Source organism: Balearica regulorum, chromosome 6 (genome assembly GCF_011004875.1).
Source record: "Balearica regulorum gibbericeps isolate bBalReg1 chromosome 6, bBalReg1.pri, whole genome shotgun sequence".
Lineage (NCBI taxonomy): Eukaryota > Metazoa > Chordata > Aves > Gruiformes > Gruidae > Balearica > Balearica regulorum.
This window is the reverse complement of record NC_046189.1, coordinates 30146156-30159260: the sequence shown is the minus strand read 5'-3', so window position 1 is coordinate 30159260 and position 13105 is coordinate 30146156. Positions and strand designations below refer to the sequence as shown.

General features: G+C 47.3%; 1 protein-coding gene across 2 annotated transcripts in view; it reads left to right on the top strand.

Moving 5' to 3' along the window:
- Window positions 1-2940: 2940 nt before the first annotated feature.
- Window positions 2941-13105, top strand: part of CLASP1 (cytoplasmic linker associated protein 1) — a 183983-nt gene continuing 173818 nt past the window's right edge. For both annotated transcript variants that reach the window (XM_075757030.1, XM_075757029.1), the window contains exon 1: window positions 2941-3142. The gene's annotated coding sequence lies outside the window, so the exon portion shown is untranslated. The remainder of the gene's footprint in view (window positions 3143-13105) is intronic.

Here is a 13105-nt window from a genome sequence, read left to right as displayed (position 1 = left end):
GCACTAATGCAGTTTGATGTCCCTGTGAAAGTTGATGGAGCACGCGGTATAATCAAGAGCCGCCCCCGAGCAGGATTAAAGAATATTGAGATGCTGCGAGACTCTGAAAGAGAGCTTGAAAACCCCCAAATCCATGAAAGGACGGTGTTCTATGAGAGAAAGCAGGATGAAGTGTGCAACATACTATGTGATATAGTGCAATACTATATGCAGTAGCGATTAATTTTAAGAAACCTGAAGGGCAAGAATGAGAACAGTGCCTTCACTGCCTACTTTTGAAAAAGTGTAAAGAAAACCTGCAGGTTACAATGCATTTTAGACTTCCTAATGAAAATGAGGTTTGTGTCATCAGTCTGTCTGCTTCTATTCTGCTGTTAGGCTAGCCCTCTGCTTTTTCCTTCTTAACATGTAGGGAGGAGGAAAGAATCTCAAGTTTCATGAGAACTGGAGGAGAGAAATAATCATTGCCAGCCTCAGGGAAAGGCAGGAGGAAGCTTGGGCACGGTGAGGTTCCTTTGGCAGCAGCCTGCCAGTCGATCTGCACATGGATGTGGCCCTGGACTGACCGCACCTCACGCTGCCTGTGTCTCTTTAGAGGGAAATGTCAGAGGACACACAAAGGAAGGTGGGGAGGGTTGCTGAGGTAGCAGGGCGGATTAGAGGAACAAAGAACGCAGATCTGTAGGAAACCAGGCATCATTAGTGCTGCTGCTTATGGAACAATTCGGTTATCTTAAAAATGTAGGCATAAAGTGTTCTAAAAGTTTCTGCAAGGAGCCAAGGAATCGGTCATGTAATAACAGAAAAAATCAAAACATTAGAGCTGATTAAAGTGCAGAGAAATTTATTTCTTTGCAGAGGCTCTGTAAAAATGTGAAGAAAACACATAGAAAAAGACTGTGTCCACAGTCTATCTGTTAATTTCACAGTAAGGAAGCTTCTAAGTGCAGTTCTTGCACTTGAAGTCTTGCAACTAAAGAGAAAATAAAAATTATTTTTTCTGTGCAAGTTTTATCTAGGAGGGGTAAAAAAAAAATACTTAAAACCCAAGCCAACTTCATCTCTCAGCATTTCTTTACAAAGTTTTAGACTGCCAAACAGCGATCCTAAAAGCACCAGAAGAATCTAGGGGAAAAAAAAGGGCAAACACCCCATTATATCAGAAGGCAGCATTGAGAGATTTCCAAGGTAAATGCCTCTTTATTGTAGAGAGAATGAATTCACAGCAACTGTGAGATACGCAATTATTGATTTCTTACTAAAGCTAAATGAAACATTGCTTATCATAATTCAGCTAACTTAGAGCTATTTGTTCAATTTTTATCTCATTTTCTTGCTCAAAATGGAATGAGATGGTATTTTAGGTAGCAGAAACTATCTAAGCTCTCTGAGGAAACTGTGCCTATAGTTCTAAGAGATTCAGCTGAAGTGGAACAATCGGTACTTTATTAATGTACTGATGATCCTACCCTGTCATCAGCTGCTGTTAGGAGACTGCAAAATGAGAGAAGGGCAAACGCCTGGAGTCCTGGTTGCAGAACTGCCCAACTAGGGAGGGAGAGCTCTCAGTACAGGGGCTGTCCCTGCTCTGAGCGCACATGGACAGTAATGTGGGACTGGAAAGCCACAGTAGGTGAAGCAGAGCTGTTGTGTCTCTACCGTGGGTAGTACTTAGCCAGTTAGGGCTCTCAGGAGATTAGCTACTGCCTGGGGGGTGAGAACCACGGTAATTTCCAAAGCCGGTTTGTAATCACCTGCTTTCAGTTTGCACGGAGCTGGCATCCCTTTAAGCACTAATATCCCCAGCTTTCTCTTGACATCTGCGCAGCCTGTTCTACTTTTTAAGTTCGACCTATGCCGATTCCTTCATGCAAAGCAGCAGTTACGTATTGCTCTGAAACCTGATGGTGGAAAAGAACAAATTAGTGAATTTAGTATCATTTGGAAGGGGCTTGCCAAAAGCCATTGCTGTGCCAAAACTGTGAGCCATGAAGAAGGGCCTTATTATTTCAAGAAGTTATGACTGAAAAGGAACCATTTCTTCCACATACAGTTCTTCCAATGAACTGTTTTGATGGGTCAGACTACGCACTTGTTAGAAACCACAATGTTACACCACCTTATGGAGGTCAACTGCTTTCTGCAGCACAGAGGATGAGGACAGCTGGGGGGTGTCTGAGGTGAAATGAAGGTTCCCTACAACCAACACAAGAGAAGCAGTCATAAGCCGAGGGATGAAGAATGGTCAAACATGTCTTGGTAAAGAGCCTATGGAGAGGGCATTTGTTTCCTATTTTCGCCTCAGTCATATAGTAGGAGCACTGCAACTCATTCCATTTAGGAGAAAGAGTTGCTTTTAAATACAGCTTTGTAACTAAGACTGCACAAAACACAGTTTCCCTCGATAGGGAAACGTTAAAAGGAGGGGCTATACACTGACACGCAGCTTCAGGCCTCTTCCCGCACGGCAGCACTTAGCCCCCAAGCTCTCCTGGCCCAGTATCAGGAATTCCTCTCACGTCGTTTAAGCTGCTCACGACTTGGGCCCACCAGCCCGGAGCGTGGTGCTCCCTGAAGCCTTCTGCGGAGGCTAATCAGTCGGGACTCGGCTTTGAGCCCCCCTCGCCCCCGCTACGCTGGACAAGCGCTCCTCCGCCTTCTCACAGCGAACCGCCCGGCGGCCCTGTCAGCCAGCCCCGACGGCTCCTGCCGCGCGGGCGGCGTCGCCATAGCGACCGAGCCCGCCTGTAACGGCCGCGGTAGGCGTGGCGGGGCGGTGCCACCCTCGCGCATGCGCACCGCGCACACTGACCTCACCGCCGCTGTGCCGGGGGGCTTCCCCCATCTACCATAGAGAACCGCAGGAGGCGCGTCTTCTCTAGCCTTCGCCTCATACTCTATGGTACGTGCTGGAGGGGGTGTGTGTGCGCGCGCGCACGCGTGCTGCTGGCCCGGGAGCCTTCTAGAGGCGCGGGGCGGTGACGCGCCGGCGCGGAGGGGGTGTGGGTGGCGCATGCGCGCTGGCTCCCATTCTTCCCGTGGCAGCGGGGCGGGCGCAGCCATGCAGCGCAGCGGGCGCCGCCGCCGGCACTGAGCGCCGTCTGGCCCCCGCCCCGCCGCCGCCTCCTCCCGCGCCCGACAGGTAACGCCTGCGCCGGGACCGTGCCGGGCGGGGAGGGTCGCCGCGCCGGGGAGCAGGCGGGGGGGGGGAGGAGGGAGAAGCAGCGCGGCCGGGGGCTTTGTGTGGTGCCGCCGCTGGGTGACGGTGGGGAGCGCGGCCGGGAGGGGAGGGGAGCGGAGCGGGGTGGGGTGGGGTAGGGCAGGGCAGGGTAGGGTAGGGTAGGGTGGGTGCCGCTGGGGCCGTCCCGCCTGCGACATCCCCCCGCAGCCCCGGGTCGCTCAGCGGTGTGGTTTGTTGGAGGGGAAGGGGAGGGCGGTCCGGCGGCGTAACGGCCGCAGCGGGAGCCGTGAGGTGTGGGGGCTGCCGGGGCCTAACGGCTGGCGCGGAGGCGCCCCTCGGCCTCCCCGCCCCTGGGGGCCGCTGGGCGCGGGCAGCCCGGCAGGAGCCGCTGGGGCCGTGGGGGTCAGCGAGCCGCGGGGGGGGCGGCCGGCTCCCGTCTCCCCTCGGGCGCAGCAACGGTGCGGGCACCTCTGCGGGCACGGCTTGGGACTGTGCCGCCCGCTGGGAAGCGGGGCCGCCGAGCGCCGGCCGTGCCGGGAGCAGCAGCGCGGGGCCAGCCCTGCGGCGGGAGAGGCGGCGGTGCTCGGGCTGGGGCCGTCGCAGGGCAGAGGCCTCGTGTGAGGGTCTCCGCTAGCAGAAGCGCCTGCTCAGAGGGAGGAGGTGAAGTGCAGCCGTGTTGTGTTCACTCAACAATGCAGGGTTATGATAATGTCTCGAGGCTCTGGTATTTTTAAAACCATCGTGCGATTTGGGTGGATCCAGCTCTTGCGTTAAGACCTTTTGTGCACGTGTTATCCTTTATTTATATCAAAATTTTTAATTCAAGTGGGGTGAGGGCTGGAAGTTTGTGTCTCACTAGACAAATCCTGCAAAAATACTTTGGAGAGATGCTGGGTCTGAGTAAATAAAATGTAGTAAATAAAATTTGTCAGTGTGTTTATACAGGCCTGTATAGGCTATGCTTAAGGTATTTTCAATGTATGTGTTTTCACATATCTGTGGGGAAGGGGACAGCTTTTTCCTTCCCCACCCCCCTGCACAGCTTTTTGAGAAAGAGGTGGGAAACTGAGGCAGGGTGACAAGTCCAAGGTTGTATGAGAAGCGTGTGGTGGAGTCGAGCAGAGACTTCCCAGGTGTGAGGTTTGTTCTGACCAGTAGATCTCCGTCCCTTGTGGACTTATTTCATAAGTCAGCATTTAATAAAGGAGATGAGGGTTAAGCAAAGAAGCATGTGCTGAGCTGGTATTGGGAGGGCAGAGATGTGGTCTCTCATCCCAGTACTTGTGCGAGCATCTCAGGCAAATATGTTGGAGTCCATTTTGCTGCTGAGTAGTGCAGACCGTTTCTCTGCATCTTTTGAGTAGTTGCATCTCCATTGCATCCACCTCTTCATCCCACCTGGTACTATTGAAGACAAACCAAAGTATTGTTACTTGATACCTGATGATGCAAATCCACCCATTAGATCAGTAGTTCCCAGATTAGATCTTGCAAAGGCATTAGAACTGCAGCTGTTTGCTTCTGTGTGGGATTCTGAACTGGATTTAAGAGGTTTGCAGCTGGAGAGAGGACTGCAGCTGGGTATGTCTGAGAACTTCCAACGGTGGTGCGCTTTCGCTAGAGCAAAGGACCATACCAAGTTCAGGATGGAACTGCAGTACTGTCTTATTTAGGGTCTTCCTTATCATGGCAGTGTAGTTCACTGTGTGGAACAAGCCTTTGTGCTGCAGTCCTAAGCTTGGCAAAGTCCAGCTTTTACTTATTTTCTCTGTTGAACCCTCTCAATTAGTGGGACCGAAGCCTGGAAGTTACAAGAGGGACAGAGTAATGACTGTGTCACCCTGGATGATCCTCTCTGTATTTCATAGTTACACTTGTCTCATTTTTAAAAAAATTGCTGCCAACATAAATGGAATTTTTTTTCACGCTGGTGCCTGCAATATTCCTGTGAAGTCCTTGAAATTGATCAGACAGCTTCAAAACTTTCTGTTTCAAGAAGAAGAATGCCATGAATTCTATGAAGTTAAACACTTTGGCCTTGCTTCACTTGGCTGATAATGTGTGGTGCTAAAAGCGAGACAGCATCATGCTTGTGCGATGGAAGTCTCTCTCTAGTTCATGGGATGTTCCCTAGAGGGACAATTGCAGAGAGCGCCTATGATTGAATGAGCTAGCCCTCCAGTCATCTTTGAGGTTCTGTAGGAGTCTTAAATCTGAGTTACAACTTCTGTGTTACGAAAACCAGATATTTAAACAGCAAAACTCAAACTGAAATTATTTGTTTCTTCCATGTGTTAGCCAATCCTTCCCTATCCATCAGGCAGTTTGGTCAGGGCTGTCGGTTGTTAGAGGATGAGAGCTGATAGCAAGTCTGACCGCTTCTGTAATGAGTTACAACATGGGGAGCTAGATCTTGCCCTCAACACCTTTGTATGAGGGGCAAGTATGCTGTGTTATAAGAAGCGTGAAAGACGCTGGATGTGAAATGTTCAGATGGATAAGGTAATGACCTCCCCTGCATGCACCTCCCCATTTCAACATACAGGCAGATTTTAGTGAGAACAATGTGGCTTTGAAGCTTGTGGACAGCCATTACGGGTACCCTTCTGGCCTCAGATGACTTTGGATCTGGCTCATGTGTCACCCTGAGTCTCTCATTATCTCAGGCCTTGCCTAGACTAGGGCTGGAAATCTCAGCGTGCCTCTGGATCGGGCTTGCTGCTGTTAACGCCTCCTCGGTTGGCAGTTGTAATTGAAGCTTACTCCTGGATTCTGACAGTGCACCATCGAACAGTGCTTGCCAGTGCATTAAAATAATGCTCATAAGTATGTAAAGGTCTCTTAGCTGAGTGAATAAAATAGACTGGTTTTGTCTCTTAATTTGTTCAGACTGTGACTTCAGTAAACTGTAAGCAGTCTGACTGTGAGGAGAGGGTTGATGTTTGGCAGTGTTGTGCAGAACAGCCTTAGCTTTACCCCACTGTTTAATGGCGTACGCTTCATGTTGCTCTTTGCTCAGTTTCTTCATTTTCATCAACCTGTGCAGGGTTGAAGTTTGCATTGCGTGTTTCTTTAGAGCTCATTCAGCGTTTTGGATACTGCCCATTGGACCAACCTGTTATCTGTCCTCAAAGCTATGTGAAAGCCTGATGGGAGCTAGTTAAGAGCTTTGCACACCAGGGTACTGAAGAGCTAAACACAGGCAAGTTCCTTGGCGTTCTGTGTTGCACTAGTGTCTGGCTCTGTCATAAACATGAGAAATCCCTTTCTGTTCTATGGCAGCACTAGCACTTTTGCACCAAAAACCCCCAAACCAAAACCCAAACAAATTGCCTGGAGTTATAACTGTTCAAGTTATAGGAGGGCAACAAATGGGTTTTGTGGTCTGAGAGGCTGCAGATGCTCTCCAAGAGCTTTGATCTCAATTAATGGTTAGTGTTTGAGTTTATCTGGTTTCCTGTTCTGTCACTTAATCAAATCTTTGCATGTTTGGCTCTGCAAGGAGGGAGATGTCCATTCTGCATCTAGAAACAGTATGCCAAGTAGGAGCAACAAAATTGTTAGAAAAGTATCATCATCATTAGTTTATTGGAAGTGAGTGGGAAGATTTAAAAATCTCTAATTTGTTTCCCCTGCCAGCAAAGTAAAAGGCTAAACAGCCAACCAGGCCAGTCCCTGGTGCAGCATTTCCATGTTTCAGGTTTAAGCTGGAGCCCTCTCTTTACACTTTGTTTGTAGATGCTTTAGATTCCAAGATATTTCAGAAAGCTAAATTGAACCAATGATGATTTGCTGAGGCAAAGATCTGATCAAAATGGAGTCAGATTCTAACCTGTATTTCAAGGTGATGCTGAGCAGAAGAGAAATCACAGGTATGTCTTTCTGCCTGTTACATTGCAAGTGGTTTCTTAGTCTGGCAGTCTCTTAACTGCCACTTAGGGTTCAGCCCAATTCATGGTATTGTCAAAGAAAACCCCTTTCTACTCCTCCTTGTCCTGTGCTTCCTCCGCCCACTGTTTTATAAATCTTAAGCGTAGTGGTGGCTTTCTGCAATCCCTTGCTGCCTGTGTTGGGGGATTTCTTCAGCCATCCGCTTATGTGTGGTTACAAATACCAAGCTGAATGGAATCTGCTTATGCCTGAGCACAAAGGGTAACCCTCCTTCCCCTCCCTGGAGCCGAACTGGTCCTTGGTGCTGGTTAGGTGCTTTCTGCTGGCCCTGTCAGCAGTTGAACTCTAGCTGCTACTGGGAGTTCTGTCCATTGCCAAGAGTTTTCCATGAGGGCTGGCAGTCCTGGAGAATAGGGGTAGGCAAAGAGCTCTGTTTTGTCTTGCAGACAAGTTTGTGTTGAGAGCCATGGGGCAAGGCTGGGAGCCCTGAAAAGAGACCAAGAAAATAAACTTTTTCCAAAACTGTTGACTTACAAACTGCTGCCGTTGCATCCCACAGTCAATCTGCTATATGCTCCTACTCGAGTTCCTGTCTTGTTCAGTTTTGGGTGTCTGGCTTTCGTATCAGCAGCATCTTGGCATGGCTTGTTGTCACAAGTATGTGTGTAAGTCTGTCTCAGAATTGGAGGTGCTTTTGTCTGTGGCCATAGTATGTGTTTGCCTGCCTGAGTTTCTTCTGTGAATGAACTTACCTGAGGTGTAGACTGCATAGAGTGTGTTTTTTTCCTTTTTTTACTCCCATATGACACGCATTTTGTTAAGGTTGTCTAAAATACACATGTATGTATTGAGAAAATGATGTGGGGTGCAGAGGGAAGAAATCTTACTGAAAGGTGCTTAGTTGGATACTCAGCGTCCCTTGAGGGCTTGTACCCAAGGTATTCTCTTGTGTATTATTTTTCCATTCCAATCTGTCACTTTACTGCTAGCACTTGTCTCAAGTACTTGCTTCCAAGTAGTAGTAGGTGGTTCTGGCTTGGACTTGTACACAAAAATGTACCTATTCCTGTGTCACTAACCAGTTATACATCTGTAGGGATAACAAGGTCCTGGAAGATTCACTGAGTATGGAATTTATATCAAACCCACTGATCTCTTTAAAACTAGATTATCCTGATCTTGTACCAGTGTGTGGTGGTATAGGTTTTTTTCTTTCTGCAAGGTGTTATCTTGCTGTCAGCTCCCACTGCCTCTGGAGACTTGCTTTGCAGTGGCTCTGGGAAAGGCACTAAATTTCTACACCATTCCTGCCTGTAAAATATTAAGTTCTTGGTATTCTTCCACCTTTTTCTTCAACTGATGTACATTAAGAGATGCTTTCCATCTTCAGGGCTGGCTAAATTAGTTATCTTAGCCTAATGGACTTCATCTATTGCAATAGAAATAGTTTACAAGATTGAGATGTGGGCTGTGAAGCCACTCGTCCTGCTAGTGATCTGGCAAGTGATGGGCCACCCTGCTCTAATTCTCAATAGTGTTCTACTTCCAAACCTTGCTAAGCATTTTACCCACCTGAGGCTGCAGGTGAAAGTCTCTTCTTTTCCCTTTGTTTCCATGTTTTTCCAGATGATCCGATACTGCTACTGGATTGTGGAGGAGAGGGTTAGGACGTTACTCTGGAAAGCTTTGTCCCACACTCGTAGCTGCAGTAGGAAAGAGACTGGACACCACCTCCGTTCTTTGGAGGTGCGTCATCACAGCCCTTCAGGGGACCTCATGCACCTTTGCCTCTGACACCTTGCAGAGCAGAGCTGGAAGTCAGAGAGCCAGTGCTGTGTGGTTTGCTGGCCAGGGTCCCACAGGTGTCAGAGCTGGAGTCTACAGGCTCTAAGGTAAGGGTAGATCTCCAGAATGAGGGAGAGAAAGGATATTTTAGTACATACAAACCCAAAACCTAGGTACTATTCACAGGGTAAAGTGTCATGAGGATAGGTTCCTCCCTGCCCTGTGGTCCAGTAGGCCCCTAATAAGTTGCTTGTAGCTTGAATCCTTGGATCCATGAATGAGATGCCTACAAGAGGGAGTCACACAGATGCCTACAAGAGCAGCTCCTAACGCTGTTAAGATTTTGATCTGCATCTTGGCACTCAAACTGTTTAAAAGGAAGGAGACCTTGAAAGCTCATTCTAGACTTGTCCTTGGTGTCAGACAAAGTTAAAACCAAACTAATTTCAGAGAGGGGTGTATTAGGAAAGCAAAGGATGTTAAAACTCATCTAATTTTCTACCCTACTCTTGAAGGGTTATTCCCACTCTGCAAAGTGGCTCCATTAGTGTAGGCTATTGGGGTCACATGGAGGTGACCTGCAAGTTGTCTCAATTTGCTGCAGCTTCATTACTGTGGAGATTTTTTGAAGATGGATGCCTTGCTGAAATCAGTAGCTCTGTATGAGTTGTTCAGTTACTGAGGTGGCGATACAAACCTTTAGCCAAGGCATAAGAATTCCTGTTATCTGAAGCATATCTCTCCTCTTACCCAGGGTAGGGTAATGTAACTTTCACACTAGCATCCGTCCTAGAAGGATTGTGTGGGGGCTAGAAGGCCTTAGTTAGCTTAAGTCTTGGAAATCTTTCAGCCATCTTCATTCTAGAAAGCTGCCTCAGTTTTCCTCGTGGCAGTAAAGTTGTGCCCTGCTGTGGATTGGTTACTGTCTGTACTTTAAATATGAACCCCTTAATAGACCCCAAGCAAGTTTGAAGAACAGCTGGTATTTAGCAGAGTCCTAGCAAGCCTTCAGTCAGACATGGTTCTTGTGAAGGTGAACTGCCCGCAGCAATGAGGACTTTTATAAACACTTCCTTAGCATGGCTGGTGCTGTGGGAGGAGGAAGAAACCCTCTGTTGGAAGACCTAGTAATGCTTCCAGCAAGGAAGCTGCATCCACTTGGGCAGTGCTTTCCTTATCAGCAAGGCTGTACTGGTGAGTACTAGAGGTGTGGTGGCTACTCTGTCTGCAGTCAGTTAAAGTTACTGTATAGGGGGTGTGGAAGGACTCTCTGAATGAAGTGCAGACACAGTACATTGAGATAAGCATGGGGCTGTCCCATCAGCTAATTGGAAAAACATGAGTTGTCAGGCTGGAAATCTAAGATGCCATCTTTGGATTAGGAGGAGGCTCAGCTACAAGGCAACACTAATTACAGATTTAAAATGATCACAGTGATTGTGCAATATTCATGTACACTAAAGAAACATTATTGCCTACTGATGGAGACAGGTGAACAGAAGGGAGAGCCCATCTATCTGTCAGTTGCTGGATGGGTGTTTCCTGCAAACTGCCTTTGGCTCAAGGATGAGGTTGCTTTCTTAAAGTGGGATGCTTAATGTTTTACTTGCCATCTCATTCTCTCAGAAGTTTTGAACAACTAAGAATACTTTGAGCTTAGAGACTGTCAGTACAGCTGCTATGTCCCTTGCTACTTGCACATTTAGGGAAGAGTAGGTTTGAGTGCTTGGTGAGTGTCATACTTTGTAAAGGTTACAAAGTATGACACAGAGGATACCAAATCCTGTCAGGGCAGGGGATAGCTGTACTGGTTGAAGTAAAAATAGAGGAGAACAAGTGGACAGAGGGCTGAGAGTTTTCACCCTTCGTGCAGAGCTGCAGTTTGACACTGTCTTGCGGATGAGATCTCTGTCTAGTCTTTGCAGTACGTGATTTCTGGGTGCTGTTCTAATTGCTCTGAACTTCTTGCCAAAGGGGGCTTGGCTGGCGAACACTAGTTAAGTATTAACACTGCCCATTTGAACTACTGCAGGTTTGATGCCTGGTAGCTTTTATACTGGAAAAATTGCTGTATTTGGGTAGGGTGGAGATCTCCTGAAGGAGGAGAGAAGTTCTTTGTTGTGGAAAGTCAGAGTTCAAGGAAATGTCTGTCTAATGTACCTTGAACTAATTTTAAATGAAGTTTGCATGCAGTTAGGTCTTGAGACCTGTGAAGGAGAATTCTATTGGTACAACTGTGTTGCTGTGTTATTTCTACAACTGCTGGGCTACAGCTAACCACGTAAAAAAAAAAAAAGACACCAAAGAAGTGTTGTCATGTTCACAAGTTAAGCTTACTGGCTGGAAGTAGGTGCAGAAGTACCTTCAGGAAGGTGACTAGAAAGGTCTGGTTATTGTGTGGCACTGGCTCTTGTCTATATATAGTGATCGTGAGTGGTAGCAATATTTTGTGTCTCTGCAAGCTTGTGTCTTGAAGTAGCTGTGTTAGAGCAGTTGACTGGGGAGGTTGTGGACTGCACTGGTTTGGCAAATGAAGATGACGGTGAAACATGATGAAGATGGTAACTCAACCTGATGACTAGAGCAGAAGAGAGCAGGGCATAATTTTTGCAGTTGAATAACTATGTTGGAAGAGCTCCCAAATACAGACAAGTCCCCCAGGAGAGTACTATTGCGTTCTTTGCATGCTTCAGGTTTCCTTCCTCATTGCAAGAGGAAGAAGATTTAAATTTTCCTGTAAAGTTATCCTAAGATAAAGTCTTGAGAATTGCAAATAATGCAGTTTCACTTAGGCTAGGCTCAGTGAAGTTCTCCTAAGCACTGAAAAAAGTTCATTGGCTTATGTACCTAGTTTAATGTTGCCCCAGCATCTTAGTTAACAAGTATTTCCTTATTACTATTTGGATTGACTTACTCTATACGTTGAACCAGTTGCTTTGCTGTGAATTGTACCAGCTTTTAGTGTTGTGGTGGTAGTATCTAGGCTGAGTAATTTTGGGCTGTTCAATCTTCATCAGCTTTCTCCTTTAAATTCATAATTTTCAGCTCCAAGCTGGCATTAAACCTCTTTAGTGGCTTTCTGCTGGATAGCTCTTGATGGAAAATTTAGGTGTTATTGGGAGAGGCTTTGACTAAGCACATAGTTTTGATGGCTTGTTAGTGAAAGAGTAAACTTTATTTTTGCAGTGACAGAGTTGGGGTGGTGGGGAGAATAGGTTTTTCCTCTTGGATTATCTTGTCTACGTGGTGACATTATGTCAGACATAGCCTAGCCTGTCTTCCTCGGTGCAAACTGCAAGCTTAGTAGGAGGAATGGAAAAAACCCATCCTTTGGAGCCTATATTCACAGCCCTTCTCAAAACTTGAGGGATCGCCAAACACAGGACCTGTGCCACTGAATTGTTAGTTTTGACTTCTGCAAGACTGCATGCTTTTGTGGGAAGGTGTTATGCTCAATCCTAGTCCTAAATTGTTTGTATCTTGTAACATGGGCTACTGGCAGGTAGCCTGGGAGAAATACAGAGAAACTGTCTGAGCAGCCAGGGATCAGGTTAGGAAAGCCAAAGCCCTGATAGAAATTAATCTGGCCAGGGATGTCAAGGATAACAAGAAAAGCTTCTATAGGTATGTTACTGATAAAAGGAGGACAAGGGAAAATGTGGGTCCCCTCCAGAATGAAATGGGTAACCTGGTTACCCAGGATATGGAGAAGGCTGAGGTACTCAATGACTTCTTTGCCTCAGTCTTCACTGGCAAATGCTTGAGCCACACTGCCCAGGTCACAGAAGGCAGGGACTGGGAGAATGCAGAACCGCCCACTGTAGGAGGTTATCAGGTTCAAGACCTTCTAAGGAACCTGAAGGTGCGCAAGTCCATGGAACCTGATGAGATGCATCCATGGGTCTTGAGGGAACTGGTGGATGAAGTGGCCAGGCCACTCTCCATCATATTTGAGAAGTCCTGGCAATCTGGTGAAGTTCCACCAACTGGAGAAGGGGAACCATAACCCCCATTTTTAAGAAGGGACACAAGGAAGACCCGGGGAGCTACAGGCCGGTCAGTCTGACCTCCGTGCCTGGCAAGACTATGGAGCAGACCCTCCTGGAGACTATGCTCAGGCACATGGAAAAGGAGGTGGTGATTGGTGACAGCCAGCACGGCTTCATTAAGGGCAAATTGTGCCTGACAAACTTGGTGGCCTTCTATGATGGGGTTACAGTGTTGGTGGATAAGGGGAGGGCAACTGAT